At 31.8% G+C, this 18,410-nt stretch overlaps 1 protein-coding gene across 3 annotated transcripts in view; it reads left to right on the top strand.

Annotated features, from left to right (window-relative positions):
* The window catches only part of Adk (adenosine kinase), a 488,318-nt gene that overhangs the window by 268,125 nt on the left and 201,783 nt on the right, over positions 1–18,410 (top strand). The window lies entirely within an intron of this gene.

The following is an 18,410-nucleotide window of genomic DNA, read 5'->3' as shown; positions in this document are numbered from 1 at the left end:
GCACATATCCAATTTGATACAGAAAAACCATTTTATACACTACACCTATACTGCCAGCTTTCACTTGTCTCAGCCTCAAAAACAAGCAAAAGTAAAATAGCTCTCTTTTCCATATCACTTCTTTCTGAAATACTCTTCTGCCTTACCTGTAGGCCTAGCCCACAGACCCACCTAGTGGTTTGTCTCTGATCTAGAATTCTTTTGATCAGTTAAGGTTTAATATGAGAAAGAACAAGAAATAATTAACTAAAACTTGATTAAAATATTTTATTTAAACATACATATCCACATCTTATTTTAACATATGGTGAAAAATGATTTTTTTCTGTAGATTCCATGAAAAAGAATTTCATTTCCAAATAACTTAGAGAATGTAAAGATAGGCAAAAAAAATGAGCAGATTTCTTTATTGTAAGACAAAACCTGTTGTTTAGAAAATGTCTTTTTTTACACAACTTCAGCAAAAAAAAAAAACAGTTTGAGAAATCTTGGACAAAATTTTTAAAAAAATCCAGCTCTCTGTAGTCAAGAGTTAAACATTTTCACTGCAGTGTGCTTTTTTCCCCTCTTTGCTTAATTGTCGTATCATCCTTTATTGTTACTTTTTTCTCTCCATGACTTAAAAAAGGAAAAAAATACCCAAGTATGTTCCTACTGCAACCCCACCTGTGATCAAAACTTGTTTTTTTAGCTTCCCTCTAAGAGTATTTTCCCCTAATTAAACTCATATCTTCAGAAACAGAAGCCACTCTTTTATTTTCAAATTAGAAAGAGATTTGGGTTTAGAATCTTGTTTCTGTTCCTGGCCATCTAACTGTTGCTCTAGCCCAAGGGGAAAATGCTGTGCAAGAACACCTGCTATTGAACAGAATGCTCTTGAAACTTTTTTCTCCCAAGCTTAACCCAGATAAAGATTTTTTTAAACTTTTTTGTATTTGTAGATGGACACAATGCCTTTATTTTATTTTTTTATAATTTTTATGTAGTGCTGAGGATCAAACCCGGTGCCTCATACAAGCACTCTGCCACTGAGCTACAGCCCTAGCCCAAGATTTTTTTTTTTTTTTTTTTTTTTTTGCTAGAAATAAAACAACAAAAAACCACCCTTGTTGTGATACCTCTTTGTACCAAAAAGTTCTCTTCACATAAACTAAGTGATACTAATCCACACATACAGACATATATTAACTTATTTTGGTTTGGGGGAATTGGAACTGTTTGCATTTATGAGTTTACTCTTTTGCAACTGTGAAATTCCAGATAGTATATCCAGTTTGTGGATTTGATTTTATTATTTGTTACTTTCACACACAAACATGCATGATATTGTTGCTTTAAAAAGTTGCATGAATATAAAAGGATTGTAGTTTTTCAGATGTTCATTAACTTCCTTAGATTTTTTTATAATGCAAATCATGTGGAGATTCCTGTTGAAGAATATTGTTGTTTTCTTTTTTCTGAAAATTTAATTATAATTCCATTTTCAGTGTAAATGTTTCATTTCCCTGAATGCCAGATCATCCTATTTACCTTGTCTTTCTCATATACAATTTAAACACTGCTGCAGATAACTGTAGGTTAAGCAGATTTGTCCCTTATAAATGTGAAATCTGCAGAGTTTTTGTTTTTTTCTTTTCTCCAGTTAAGCTGTCCCTTTAGAATGGTAGGATATGATGTGAATATGTGGGTAAAATGTTCCTTTTATTCCATGAATTACAAACAGCTTAAGAAAATATTTAAAGTTAAACTATAATGATTAGTCCTGGTAGTCTCCCTTTTACTGAAAATGTCTGTCAGAAATTATGTCATCACAATGGACTGTTAGCCAGGAAGTTCTGTCTAGCAGATGAATGAATAAGGAGTAGTGAGTTTCTAATAAAAGACCCTATTGTAATATTGAAATACTGCTTGTGGGAGTTGCCAGTTTTTTGTCTTTAAATTTATAGGACATCTTCTGTGATTAAAGTATGGAGTACTCACAGTAAATCCTTAGAGTAAAACTATAAACTTGAAAAATCAGAAACAGAAAATGATATTTCCTTTAATAATGCCATTAAGTTTCCAAGTTCTCACAGTTCATCTTCTAGATACTTGTTACTTTGTCTCAAAAATAGTTAACAAAAAAACAATAAATATACTTATTGCTTTATGCAGCTGACATCTGATTTTATCTGTACATTGTTTTAACACTTTCTCATCTATCTAGTTTGAATGGCTTATGTAGCTCTATGATATTGTAATTTTCAGAACAAAAGCTTTGATTATTTTGGCAAGGGAAAAAATGCTAATGATATTATTTGCATTTCAATAATTGTTTCTTTCAGATTTAAAATTTTAGATGTCATTCAGATCTCTGACCCTTTCCTATCTTAATACTAATACAATTTTATTTCCCAGGCATAGTAGCATAATGTTTTCCAAACATATATTCCCTTTTTAACTGACAATAGACCTTTACACATAGTAGGTATTAATATAATCAATTATTTAGAACTCATACATTTTGTAGACTAAATATAATCTTCCCACTGTCTCATCTACTTCCTTAATTAGATTCATCTTAACAGGTACTAGAGTTAATAGAATTAATGGTAAAATCAGTATGTATAACTTTCTAAGAAGTAAAAACACGGAAAACATTTTTGCAATATTGTTCCCCACATCTTTGTTTTCTAACTAATAGTAAAATATCTATACTAGGGTTTTATTGTACAATGACAGCATTTTCATGTGTTATAGCCTGTTAACCAAAAATAAATGGGTATTTAAAATGGAAAATGAAATTATCTGGTTGCCTGAAATATCTTAACTGAGATTTTATTACAGGTTGCATATGGTATCTGTTAGAACTTTGAATCTGTGTTGGTTGTTGAATTATTATGTGGATTAACTGTTGCATTTGAAAGTTCTTGACTTTAAAAGCATATGTCTGTTTTAAATCTTACACAAATTCCTTACAGGTTTTCTGAACAGTCTAATCCCTTTTTTGTACTCCTTTTTGTTTGTTGTTTTGTTTTTTTATACCAGAGCACCAAGTCCTAAGCAGCAGCAAATTTAGAACATTGCTTTGAATAGTTTTATAATACAAGTAATAGATTTTTTCAATTAGAAAAAATCTCTAAATTATTGACTTACTATAGGGAACATGGAAAAACTTGGTAATTTGGAAGAATTAGAAATTATATAGAGTATTGAGGGAAAAAAATTGGTGTATTTTGATACTCCCAGGAAAACTAAACCTCTTCTTAACAGTATATTCTAAGAGTTTTTCTAAAATTCTATAGATCTGTCTACAGAAAAAAAATGTTTAGAAAATATAAAGAAAAAATTTTTTAAATACGTAGACCACATTTTCTCTTAGAATGCACTACTAACATTTCTGAAAGTAATACAATAATATAATTCATGTCTGATTTTTAAAACCCAGGTAATTTTTGTATCAGTCTTATAGTTTAGTCATAGTAGAATCAAAATGAAAAGATAAAGATAGCCTCTTGGCATTTACAAATTTCCTATTCATAGTTTGACTGGTACTTGTTGTGGTCTTAGGAAGTAAATAAGTAGTCAGCTGTCTGACATAAATTATGGTAAGGATAGAGTATTGAGTAAATTTAGAGATGCACATAAAAGAAAGATGACTCTCACATAAAATTCATAATAAAAACAAAGTTTTAGCAGCTCCTTTATTCAGGGATTTAAGAATTTGTGAAGCTCTCAAAGCTGTCATCTGGAATTCCAGAAGAGCAATGACTCAAATTTCATCAGTAAACAGGAAAACTAAATCTAAAAGTCTTGAGAAATTTCAATCTAATAAGTGATTATTTTATCTTTATGTGTAGCTTTTTAAATAGAGATTCATTGGTCTTTTGTAAAATTCAATTGCATTACTATATTTCCTTCATTCCACAGGTTGTTAGAAAGCTAAAAGCAAATTTATGTTGTGCAGTTTATGGTATGCATTTATATTTATTCTGTTTTCTCCTTTACCACCAAATATTTGTCATGGTTTCTCATCTTTTTTTACATCCTTCTAAACTACCTTAATCCTTGTCAGGAACTAGGCAGTATATAAATAAAATGATTAATAAGACTCAAGGGAATGTTCTTAGAAAATTAGATTGTTATGTGAAAATATATAGAACCTAAGATTAGAGTATAAGAAAATTTCACATGTAAAGCTTTTCTTTTATTTTAAGGCAGGGTTTTGCTAAATTGCTGACCTCTTGCCTCAGCCCCCTGAGTAGCTCAAATTAGAGGCACATGTCACCATGCAGAGCCAAAAGTAAAACTTCTTAATGAGAAGTTTTACTGAATTAAAAAGTACTTTGGTTTTTGTGATTAATCTGAATTGGTATTTTTAATTTTTTATTCTAATTAGTTATACATGACAGTAGAGTGCATTTTGACACATTGTACACAAATGAAGCATAATTTCTCATTCCTCTGGCTGTGCATGGTGTGTGCTGAGTCATACCAGTAGTGTAATCATACGTGCACATAGGATAATATCTGTCTCATTCTATCGTCTTTCCCATCCCCACTGTCATACTCCCCCCTTCCCTACCTTCTGCACAATCCAAAGTTCCTTCATTTATCAGAGAAAACATTCAGCCTTGGTTTCTTGGAATTGGCTTATTTCACTTAGCATGATATTCTTTAGTTCCATCCATTTACCTGCAAATGCCATCATTTTATTACTCAGCACTTGAAGGCTGAGTAATATACCATTGTGTATAGGTACCACATTTTCTTTATCCAGTCATCTGTTGAAGGTCATCTAGATTGGTTCCATAGTTTAGCTATTGTGAATTGAGCTGCTATAAACATTGATGAGGCTGCTTCACTGTAGTATGCTGATTTTTAAGTCCTTTGGGTATAAACCAAGAAAGATCAAATGGTGGTTCTATTCCCAGTTTGAACTGGTATATTCTTATAGACACCAAAAGATTCCCAGAATGTTTCCAAAAATATACATGTAAATTATTGTTTAAATGAGCAGTGACTGCCAAAAAAAATTTCAGCAATTCATGTAAGTTGTTTTTTACATGTTACTCAAATTTTCCTATATCCTTGATGTTCTAGTTTCTGAAATTTTCAGCAGCAGAAAAGTGGCAGTAATGTAGTAACCTAAGAAGAATTAGGAGAATTCTTAGGAATTAGGAGAAACAACATTTTAGTACATTACTGCCACTTTTCTGGTGCTGAAAATATAACAGTGACCAAAACAAATAAAAATTGTTACATTAAAGGTGCTTATTTTGTAATGGTAATGTTTTAAACAAAGTATATACTATGTCAGGTGGTTATAAAGAAAAATAAAAGTGGAGGAAAGTGTACTCAGGCTCAGAGAGAAAGATTATGATTTCAAACAGAATCACTAGAGAAAGTTTTACCCAAGAAGGTGATGTCTAAGTAAAATTTCATGGAGCAAGTCATGTACACATTAGGGAGAAAAACAATGTAAGCACAGGTAATAAAGAGCAGTACAAAGTGTCTGTGCTAGATACATGACATGTTTAAAAGACAAGAGGGAGGATGGCTAGAGCAGAGCAAGCAATGGGAAAAGTAGGAGTAGGTGTAGTTAGAGATGGAAAAGAGTTGAAGGGCATATTAAGTTGAAGTGGATACAATAGAAATTTTTGTTGGATTGCAAGAACAAAGACATGAGACCATTAACTCAGATACAACAAGTGATTGTAATTTGGTCTAGTTTTGTATAAATCTGGGCTCTGGGGTTATAGCTCAGTGGCAGAGCACTTGCCTAGCATATGTGAGGCACTGGGTTTGATCCTTAGAATTAATTAATTAAAATATTTTTAAATAAATAAATAAATCATGAAAACTTAGTCTTTTTTCTCAGTCTTCAATGATACCTAGATTTTGATAACTCATAATTGTAATTCTTTTCAAGTTTGTTGATTTCATTATTCATATTTTATAATGGATTATAGAAAACATTGGTGGAAACAGTTGTTTTTTGCCTTACTAAGGTACGAACATTAAAAATATACATATATATATATATTTTTTTTTTGGTCTCACTAACGTCTTTGTACCCCCTTCCCCCTTTCTTGGCAAACTTGTTTGAAAGTATAGTGTTACATGTTATGTCATGGGTATACTGAAGCACATGTGTTCAATACAGTTCATAAATGGAAGCAGCTGGTTTCCTGTGCAGTTAAGAGAAGGTATGCACACAGCTGAGATCCTCAAACTTCAAAACTCTTGGATTCAGTTTCTATCCTGTGTAAGCATGCTGTGATTTCAATTAGTGCAAATGTGTAACAAGCTACCTTAATGGCTTAAAAAATTATTTTGTTTCAATGGTTAAACTGCTAAATGTGGTTCATTTTTTAAATCCCTTCCCTCAGTCCCTAACTCACCCATTCTACCTCTTGAAAAAGAACATTACACCTATAGTCTTAGTTAAATCTGAAAAGCCCTTGGCAAGGGGGGAAAAATGTTATCATCTCAAAGGGAAAAGCTGAATTCTTACACAGGAACTGCAGGATTACTTTGGCGTTTTACTAGTCCCTTGTAACACTAGCAAGTCCCATAAATACCTAATGGAAAAACAGCAGAAAATGAGATCTGCAGCAGCCTTTTGAGATCAAATTTATGTTGCTGAACATTTTTTTGAGGTTGAGTGTAAAGGTCAAAAGAAAGTGGATAGATTAAAGTTGCTGATTTTTGCAAACTTAAGGCCACTTTTAAAGGTTTCTCTTTCTGTAGCAAGAAAATTTCAAAATAAATGGCTTTGCTTCATTAGCTGAAATGTCATGTCTTCATTTAATATCTGTTACCTGAGACATTTGGTAATATAGTAGAATTTACATTCAATAAACCAAATCCTTTTTCCATTTAGCAAATCTAAATAAGTAAATACATGAAATTGCAAATCTTCCTAAAAAAACAGCAAGATAGGCAAAAAAAAAAGTGTGTATTTGTATTACTGTGAATGTATATTTTTAAATGATTAATTTTTACATGTTTTTTTATAATATAGAAAAAATCAATAAAAACCTAAGCTGTCCTTTTATCAGCATAGGTTATTGATATAGCAGTATAATTACAGCCTTTTTTCTGATTTTTTTAAATCTATTATACTATTACAGTGAAGATAAATGACCTGAATGAAAGAATAGTGACATCTTTTAGCATTGCAACAAAATTAATGGATACTTTTACTGGCCTCTTTACCTTTTGAACAACCCTTTAACACTATATTACTGTTGTAAACCTGTATCAAAGAAACTGAATTACTAGGTACTTGTTACAGAGGAAAACAATGAACCACAATATCTGGAAAACTATATCTTGAGTTAATAGTACAGAAAGCCACAATGTGTTAACCTAACATTATAAATTATATCTTTGAGTGTTCCTTCTGTCTTTGATTTTCACATCTAGATTGCCCATAATTAGACTCTAAAAGAATGAGATAAAACTTTGTGATAAAATTTTTTACATCCATTACTGCATTACAATAAAAAATTTTCATGGAAAATTTTCAGATAATTTTGTAGTAGAACAATAACATATTAGAACTATTCCTTTTGTGGTGCTTGGTAATATTAAAATTATCCATTTTGTCTCTAGAAAGTAGGATTATAGGAACTTGTCTTTATCTTTTTCCCTGCTTGAATTTTTCATAAGGAAAAACTAATTTTCAGTATTCATTTTTATTAAAAACTATATATTAAATGATCATCTTGGAATCATAATGAATATGAAAAGTTTTTGTATTATAGTTGGATTTTGTGGTTTCAATTCATTTCTATTAAATATAGTAACTGTCATCTTTATGAAACTCATTAGAGTGAGATCACTTGTACCATTAGTTACTGACAGACCATTATCATACCCAGGTACCCTGTCTTTTTCTTTTTATTCTATATTTCCTCATTAGTTCTCACTGTACTATAAGAAGAGCAATTTCCTCCTCTTAACTTTTTGTATTTTATTACACTGTTTAAGTACAACTACACTTCTCTCTTCAAGTGCCCTTTTGCATTCAGTAGTGTTTCTATGCAAGAGTCTCAGATGGGCAATGATACTGATTGGGGAGGAGGGAGAAATTTGTATTGTAGCTAGTAGTAAAAACCCATAGGAAAGAATATAGAGGTGTACTGTATGTCTCTTAAAAAGAGTCTGCCTACCCTCTCCTTCCTCTTTAACAAAGGTTGTGCCTTTACTTGCTTTACTGCCATTCTTACTTTTAGAGGGAGCCCATTAGGAGTGTCTTTTGGTTGCTTTTTTGTTATCAATGTGAGGAACTCAAATAAAAATAACCCAGAAGCTTTTTTATATTTTCTTTAAATTTGTGTTCTGTAAACCTCCATCAGTGATGTTTGATAATGCTTTCAGGTATGACTTGCTGTCGTGTTAGTTTTTAATAATTGATAATGGAATTAATTTTAACATACAGCTAGTAGAATTTATTATATATACTCTATGTTCACTAATATAGAGCTTTTATGAAGAAGTTAATACTATGTACTAGAGAGAACATTAGATGGCAAATTAGGTTTCAGGTATTATTAGGCATGGTGTTGCCACTCACTTGTGTAATATGCTCGTTTAATAATCTATCTGGACCTCCAGTTTTCCTCTTTTAAAATTGAAAGATGAATAAGATCATCTTTAACATCTATTCCAGCTCTAAAATTTTGTGACTATAATTTTTTAACACTATAACCATTTTAATGTTTTGAAAATTTTTCATCAAACACAAAAACAGAATAAAAATAAATAGCATCATGAAGTCCTGTATACCTGTTACCCATCTTCATATGTTCTCAACATTAACAGTAATTACTTTATATCTGATAATATCTAGTCCATATTAGAACTTCCTCATCACCTCGATAATAATTGTTTACATTTGTTTTGTTATTTTTTTCAAATAATGAAGAGACTACCAAAGGGGCTATATGCTTGTTTTGTAACACTGTAGTCAAAAATATGTAACAGTCTCACCTGCACTCACCTCCTGGAGAAAGATTATTATATGAAGATGTGTCAAAACTGGCACAATAATTAATAAATATTTGAAGAAAAGTACTCAAACTATGCAGATGTCTTGTTCACTTTTTTTAAGGGGGGGGAGAGAGAATTTTTGTTTTTTAATATTTATTTTTTAGTTTTCAGCGGACACAACATCTTTGTTTGTATATGGGATCGAACTGAGGATCGAACCCGGGCCGCACGCATGTCTGGCGAGCGCGCTACTGCTGGAGCCACATCCCCAGCCCATCTTGTTCACTTTTTAAAAATATTTCCACAGAATTTTAGTAGATATTGCCTGTATCAATTGTAACAGTATTGTTCTGATAATGATTTTCTATATCTTACATTTCTTCTGCATTTAATATATTTCTTCTTACCAATAAAAAAAATCATAAACAAAAAAATAGATTTTTTTTTCTTTAAGGAAGATTTGTCTCTTGGCTTCCATTTTTATAAAAAAATCAATTGCCATTCATATCAATATGAGCTCACAGATATTTAGTTATGTTATAATACAATACTATATTAATTGTATTGCTGAAATTCCAGCCATAACTATTGCAGGTTCTTTCATATAAGCTTCTTTGTCCTTAGGATAGGCTCTTTCTCCACCCACTTTTCTGTTTTGTGTGTGTGTGTGCACACATGCACACGCACACGCGCGCGCACACACACACATACACACGCTCCTGCTGGGGATCAAACCCCAGAGCCTTGGGCAAACCCACTACCCCTGAACTACATCTCCAGCCCTCTTTCCCCCTTTCAGTATTCCTTATTTTATAGCACCACAAGATGTCCTAAGCTTTCCATACCTCAACCTTTCCCCAGGAAGCACTAGTTCCAGGGCTGGGGTTGTGGCTCAGTGGTAGAGCGCCAGCCTAGCACATGTGAGGCTCTGGATCTGATCCTTAGCACCACATAAAAGTAAATAAAATAAAGGTATTGTGTCCATCTACAAATAAAAATATATTTAAAAAAAGCACTCGTTCCTTTTAATGAAAAAGATGTTTAGAAGCCAACATCTGGGCAATAGGGGTGCTCATAACTGCCTGGTTGTCATTGCTTCTAGGAAATATATTTATGTCTAGTAACTGAGGTATACACACACAATATTCTTACACATGAGTGTGTATATATAATACTGTGTACAGTACAACTCAGTGATTTTCAGGTTCATTTCAGACCACTACAATAAAACAAGGCACAGAACTTTTTCTTCAAGAATTAGGACTTTGCCATGGATTAGGGTTTGATTTAAGGGAATGTTGTATCCAGTTTGATTTTGTATCCATACATTTAAACTTTGTCTGTATCACCAATAAGACTATTTTGCTTCTTATTTGTGTGTTCCTTGTAGTAGTGCTTTTAATTTCCTTCTAGAACTTTCCTTTGCATTTAAAACTTGACAGATACTAGTTTTTGTCCTTTCTTCACTAAGTTTAATCATTTCTAGCTTTTAAGTGCAACACATGACTCTTCTTTCCCTTGAACGCTAATGTCATTGTGGGCCGTTTAAGTATCCTAAATTTCAGTATTGTTGTGTCTCAGGGAATGGGAGGCCCAAGGAATGGGCAGTCAGTCAAACAGAAGACTTGTTTATTATAAGTTTGCCATCTCACGTGGGCAATGTTTATGGGACCCTAAAACAACTACAATAATAACATCGAAGGTCATAGATCACCACAACAGATATAATAATAGTGCAAAAGTGTGGAATATTATAAGAATTTCTAAAATGTAACATAGATAAAAGAGAACATATGCTGCTGGGAAAATGGCACTAATAGTCTTGCTCAATCCAGGATTGCCACACATCTTTAATTTGTGTTTTTTGTTTTTTTTGTTTTTTTTTTAAAAAGGAAGTCTGGAAAGTGTAGTAAGTAAGGTATACCAGTATATTTGACTCTAATTCACCTCTACAGAGTTCATGGTAGCATTTCCCTTTTCCTTATTGGTAACTTTCTCTGATGCTAAGAAAGTGTCTTCATTATTTTCTTATTTTCTCAACCCTCATATACATGTCAAGTGTTTAGAAAACTGCCAAATAATATCCCTGTAATAAACAACTTCACCCAAGAGAATTCCATGTTTATATAATATTTTTGTCTTTAGCCTTGTAATATCTAAACTAAATACTGTTTGCTACAGTTATTTATCCTTTCCTTAGCAGCACTTTTGGTAAGGTTTTGTTGTACATATGTGTCACAATTAAGACTGGTTTATCACAGTTCACTTTCTATCCAGAATTCTCCCAACATTCTAATTGGTATTTTAAATTTTATATTCACTAAAACGTAACTCACTGTGGTATCCAGTTGTCTGGTTTTTGACAAAGGCATAAAATCAGGAATGTACACTACAGAACCATTAAGACCAGTTCTGTCACCCCTAAAAATTCAAAGGTATAGATCAATTCAAATGTGTAGCATCAACCTTTCTCCTTCTCTGCAAACCCTGAAAAACAGTAATCTGTTTTCATCTCCATAGTTTTGTATTTTCTAGAATGTCATGTAAATGAAGTAACATAATGCATGATTAGTTGTAGATGGATATAATATCTTTATTTGTTTGTTTTGTTCTGTTGGTTCTAGCTTCTGTAACTTAGCAAAATGCATTTAAGATTTACTCTTATGTGAATTAGTAGGTATTTTATACAAAATACGGAGTTTAAAGCAGGTGTTTTGAGGCTCAGCTTTGTCATGTGAAATGCTTTCTATAGAATTTTAATTTTTGATTTTATATTTTGTCTTCCCACTTTGGTTTGCATGTAGTTTCAAGAATTTGTGAAGCTTTTATTTTTATTCTAGTGATTACCTTTGTATGTATAACTTTATAAAAGACATTCAGTATTCTTACTAGGAATTTCTCATTCCCTTTTCTTGGAAGATATCCCCTTTGTGTTTTTAAGTATACTTCTACCTTAATTACATGATTTATCAGCTTTTCAGGATCTCTTCACCTCTGGGCTATAAAAAATGAGGAAATCTTACTTAATTTCATAGTCTAGTCTCTCACTTTCCTTTCCCACTTATAGTATTGGTATTTTACATGTTTCTTTATTGCCAGGATTTCTAACATTTATGTTCTATTCTATAACTATACCTACATTCTCCTCTTCCCAATTTTTGGTCATAGTCTCTCCTTCCCTTCTGCCCGGCAGTATTATGGATCAAATCCATGACCTCACACATGCTGAGCAAGTGGTCTACCATTGAAGTATACCCCCAGCCCTTGTTAAGTCTTATTCTTAACAGCTAAAAGGCAATGAACAGAGTTCATATTCATAGCCAAGCCTTTCATACTAGTTGGTTCATCTTTTGTTCTTAATGGTTTTTTCAGAAAGTCATATGGAAACTTTTGTCTTCCAGGTACTTTTATGTTCAGTTTTTTTGTCTTTTCATTTATACTTACTTGGTAGCTTAGTCAGATATAAAAATTCTTTAAAAAAAATATTTAGTTGTAGATGGATATAATACCTTTATATTTGTTTGTTTTGTAGGCCAGTGCTCTACCACTGAGCCACAACCCGAGCCCCCAGATATAAAATTCTTAGCGAGAGTTCTTCTTGAGAAGAAAGTCAGCATTGCTCTTACCACTTTAAATGATGCTTTGAAGAGTCTGAGGGGTTACATATATTTCTTCACCACACTTGTGTTAATGTTGCGCTTTTTCCAATTACAGATTTAGGTGTTACTTCTAGAAAGTTTTCTCACATATATCTTTATATCAAGATAGCAATTTCTGGGGGCTGGGATTGTGGCTCAGCAGTAGAGCGCTCACCTAGCATGGGCGGGACCCAAGTTCGATCCGCAGCACCACATAAAAATAAAGGCATTATGTTGGGGAAAAAAATTTTTAAAAAAAAAAACAAACAATTTCTGTTTCTTACCATTCCCACTGGCCTATTTCATCTTTATTCTTTTAGCCACTTCAAATCATTCCGTTTAATATGTCTTTACAACAGATAATTTATCTTTTTTCTTAAGGCAATTTGAATATCATAATTAGCTGCTAATATGTTTGACCTCAAATCTGTCATGTTATTATGTGACATATTTACTAAATATATGTGTACTATTCTATTTGGCATATTTTCTATTTATATATTTTTCATTTTATTATTTTGGAAAATTTGTATTTCTTTGGTAGTAGTTAGCATTTTATATATCTTTATAGTTACCTTTTAATATACCTTTATAATTGTCTTAATCCTTATTTTCTGTGTAACATTTTCCTACCTGTGCTATTGATAATAAATTATAACCTTCAGTCCCCTTCTATTACTTAAAACAGTGATTTTCTTCTACTTTTTGTCACTATTCTCTCAGTTTTTAGATTGTATTCTAAATTGTCAATTTATTTTTACAATCTATTTTTCCATCTTTTTATAGCTATAATTATAGTTCTGTCATTAAATATAATTAGTACCTATAAAAGTATTGAATTCTTCCCCCAATCACCTCATGTTTTTATGAGGCTGTATCAGAAAAAGCATATATATACAGTATTCCCTATGTTCTCTTTTTGCCTATAGCTTTGATATTTGAAAGATACCTGGGTTATAAAACTTTTGACTGTTTTTTGAAATTTTTCTATATTATTGCCTTGATTTGTATATTGCTCTTGAGAAGTCCAATGTCAGCCTAATTTTCTTATCCTTAATAATGATTTTACCTTTTTGCCTAGAGGCCCTGAGAATATTTTGTCCTTAAAGTCTAATTTTTTATCAGGATATATCTACATTTCATTGTATGGAGTCAAATTTCCTGAAATATTCAGTAAGTTCTTTATAAAGATTTAAATTTTCTTCTGAGAATTTTTTTAAGTTATATATGTATATATATATTTTTTAAGTTATATATATGTATATATATACATATATATGTGTATATATATATTTTTTAACATTTATTGTTTTAGTTTTCGGCAGACACAACATCTTTGTTTGTATGTGGTGCTGAGGATCGAACCAGCGCCACGCGCATGCCAGGCGAGCGCGCTACCGCTTGAGCCACATCCCCAGCCCTTAAGTTATATTTTAAATATTACTTCTATTTCAGAGTTTTAGTTTTTTTCAAGGGTTCTGATTGTGTATTTGTTGTTGTTTTTTTTTTTTTGCTTGTCTTATCATTCATAATTTTACGCTCTAATCTCACTTTAACGATCTTGATTGTTTGCCTTTATTTCTTCACTATCCCAGGTTTGTATATTCATTTAATATATTTGTTTTAGAGTACTTTGTAATTTCATCCTGGGGTGATTTTATCTTTTTGTTGCATTTCTTCCCTGAATTCTGTGCTGGTAATATTACAGACATGGTCACATGTTTTCTTTGAACTTTGTATTCATCTTCTGGCTCATTAGGAGAGTATGAATAGAAATTTGGTGGGCTGAAGTTGTAGATCAGTGGTAGAGTACTTGCCTACCAAGTTTGAGGCACAGGGTTTGATCCTCAGCACCACATAAAAATAAATAAATTAGGGCTGAGGTTATGGCTCAGTGGTAGAGCACTTGCCTAGCATGTGTGGGACACTGAGTTTGATTCTCAGTACCATATATAAACAAATAAATAACTAAAGGCCCATCAATAACTAAAAAAATAAAATAAAGGTATTGTGTCCATCTACAACTAAAGTTAAAAGAAAAAAAATTTAAAGAAATTTCACTACAGGTGATTGCTGTTATCCTCAAATAGAATTTTCAAAAATAGCCATATTTTTTCCTCTGGTGACAGTTTTATCCAGGGCCTCATCTATGCTATATCAAAAAGATGGTCTGGGAATATAGCTCAGTTGAAAGAGTGCTTCCCTCGCATGCACAAGGCCCTGGGTTCAATCCCCAGCACCAAATAAATAAATTAAATTAACTGTTTTCTATGTGACCACTGTATTTACTATAATTTAGAAATATCAATTATAGTATCTTAGATATACATTTTTGGTTTTTTCTCACAAATATGTTTTATTTCATTAGTTCCCATTTCATTTTTCTACTTCCACATCTGACCTCCATTTCATTTAGTATATTTTATCAATATCTCTTCTTCATTCCTTCGATGGTTTTATTTTTATTTTATAATCTCTTGAATCCAGTTTATATTTTCAGTTTATATTTTCACTCTTGAATCATAAGTTTTCCATGCTTTGGTATCTCGGATTAATAAGGATTATTGCCTCATTAAATTGGTCCATTAATTTGTTTATAATTTTTGTGTGTTTTATTGCTACCTACTTCTGTTCAGTGTCTTATGTGTCATTTATTTTTCCAGGCTTTTCTTTCTTCTATTCTTGTATACAGTTGAGGCTGATTCAGTATGAGTACTCATCTTTGAATAGGCGTTTTTCTGTGCAAGCAGGTTAAAATAAGGAAGGGATGTATTTCATAATAGCAAGAAATTTTCTTATAAAGGACTGGGGATGCACCTCAGCAGTACAGCACTTGCCTAGCATATATGAAGCCCTGGGTTCAATTCTTAGCATTATAAAAAAAATCGTTTTCTTTATACATATATACCAATTTATTTAATCATCTGAACTTAGTGGTATACAAATAGGAAGAAAATTCTCACTATCTCTCAAGCACTTTCTATCAGATTTCCTTGCCCTTAATCTTTGGTGACATTTAGGGAAGCGTCACCGTGGATTTGGTCACTTCCAGTTTTTAAGGAAATAGTCTTTTTTTTTTTTTTTAATTAAAATTTGAGTCTAACATTAAAAATGTCAGTCTTATGTTCATAAATTGTAAATTTTAATGTCATTAAAAATGTCAGTTCTTCCTTTAGTGAGCCATAGAATAATGTCATTTCAGTCAAAATGTAAACAATGTTATTGTTATATATTATCATTAAGTTTCAGTGCAACAGCATAAAAAACAAGAACAATCAAGATATTCCTGAGTGACATCAGAGGGAAGTGTGAAGCATCCTAACATATGCAAGCATTACAATTTTGTGATTAAAGACAGTGTGCTGTTGGCACAGTGGTAGAATAGGACAGAGAGGACAAAGACAGGATCCTCATTCATAGTAATTTCATTAATGAAAGAGCTAGTATTGCAGCTCATTGAGGATGTGGTCAATTATTCAATAAACAGTTCAGGGATAATTTTTTTTCATAAGGAAAAAAATGAAGCCAAATTCCTATTCTACATTGTATTAGTCTGTTTTTCATTACTATAATGAAATACCTCATGCAGGCTAACTTTACAAAGAGGTTTATTTAGCTCACAGTTCTGTGAATTCAAGGGAATATCAGTTCTGGTGAGGACCTCTTGACAGATGACATGCATTGGTAGGAACACACGTAGGAATAAGAGATCCTGTTGCCATATAGGAAGTCAAAGAGAGATCCAGGAGTTGGGCTTGCTTTTATAACAACTTACAAAAACTAATTTGGAGTTCTGGGAGAACTACCCTAAACTACCCTAATTCCTCTGGGGCTATGCCCTCAAGGACCTAACCACCTCCCTCCTGGCCCCACCTCTTAAATATCCATACCACTCTCTAACATCCCCACATTAAAAACCAAGCCTCTAACACGTGAAAAACTATGGGAGACGAAGTATGTCCAAACTATAGCTACACTATACAGAAAAATGAATTTCAGGTGGATTATATATTTAAATGTGAGAATTAAAATAACAACACTTAAGAATTATTTATAATATATAAAGAATTCCTAGAAATCAATATGAAAAAGACAATAACAGAAAAAAAAATCTGAAGACAGTGTTAGAAAATTTATTAGAAGGAAATCGCATCTATTAAAGTAATGAAAAATTACCCTACCTCATTATTAATCAGGAAAATTTAAATGAAATCTGCAATTTTACAATAATCAATTGACATTTTACAATAAACAGTTGGCAAAAATTTTATATGTTGCCCAAGATTTGGATTAATGGTTCATACACACTGGAAAACACTTTTGCATTATTTATTAGAGTATAAGTTTCCTACTATTCAGAAAATGTTGTTGCTTTTAGGCACTTATTATGTCTGACATCTAGAATTTAATAAATTATGAACAAGGCCTTTACATGGGAAATTATGAACATAATTGAGAGAACTGAAAGCTGAAATAAATGGAGATGAATTTTAAAGATATCTTAGATTAGAAGATTCAATATTGTAATGACTCAATTTTTTCAGTTTTCAAATTAATCTGTGGATACAGTGCTACTCTAATTAAATTTTTAATAAGTAGTATAAATTGAGAAACCAGTTTCTAAGTGTTTTTGGAATTCAAAAGATCAATGATAGCCAAGACCCTTTTGAAGATAAACAAGTTGTAATTATTTAACTTAGTGGATATTGAGTCATCTTATCAAGTTACAGCAATAAAGATATGATACTAGTACAGTGATAAACATTGAAACAGAACAGGGAATCCAAAAACATTCCAACAGATAGAATCTTCATTTTGATTAGTTTATTGCAGCTAATGATAACTACTTTAAACATGCGTTTTTTTCAGTAACTATTTAAAGCTATAAAATGAGTATGTATATATTTTTTTAGTTGCAACCTATTTCCTTGAGAAGCATACTGAAGCATATTATGATGTCTGAGGCCAGATGTAAGTCTTGGGTCCTAGTTCTGTCGTGTGCTTACTGTTTGTCTGAGGGTAGTTATTAGAATATTTTGGTTCTTAGTTTTTTTAATCTATAAATAGAGATAATAAAACTACCTCTTAGGATTATGGTGAAAGTTAGAAATAACCAGTATAATCCTGCTGGCACATTCTCTTCCCATAATAGTGGGAATTGTTATAGTTTTATCAGGAACACAAAACTTATTTTTTTAAATTCTCAATAAAAATTCATGTTTCATGGATCTCTCTATATTGTGTATTATATTTAACCTTATCAAATTGTGTCCTTTGTCATGGTTGCCATTAGATATTTTTTGAGTGTGTTCAATTTCTTATTCAGAGTGACTTCCTAACCATGATAGGTTTATATGGTTTCAGAAGAGTGCTATTGTTGCCCTACATTCAGAAAATAGTCTTACAAACACTGTGATAGCATTTTAAAAATTGAAAGTTCCCCAGATAATTAGTGTTCGTTAAATATAACACAATTAAATATAGGAAAGGATTAACTATTAATTTTCATAATGAACCCTGTTGTAGAAATTAAACTGATTAAGATGTAATTTTTGTACCTGCCAATGATAATGTTTATGAATTTTGTTATGTTGATTGGTCCTTCCATTTCAGAATGAATGATTGATAGGGGAAAAAATAATACAAATAAAATAGGCCATCCATAGGCACATATCCACAGATTTAACCAACAAAGGATCAAAAAATATTTTTAAAACTTGTGTACTAGGGCTGGAGCTGTAGCTCAGTGACAGAGTGCTTACCTAACATGTGTGAGGCACTGGGTTTGATCCT

Source organism: Marmota monax, unplaced genomic scaffold (assembly GCF_021218885.2).
Source record: "Marmota monax isolate L192 unplaced genomic scaffold, Marmota_monax_Labrador192_F-V1.1 WCK01_AAM20220418_F8-fsc00019, whole genome shotgun sequence".
NCBI lineage: Eukaryota > Metazoa > Chordata > Mammalia > Rodentia > Sciuridae > Marmota > Marmota monax.
The sequence above is the reverse complement of the archived record's forward strand: the minus strand, read 5'-3'. Positions and strand labels throughout refer to the sequence as shown.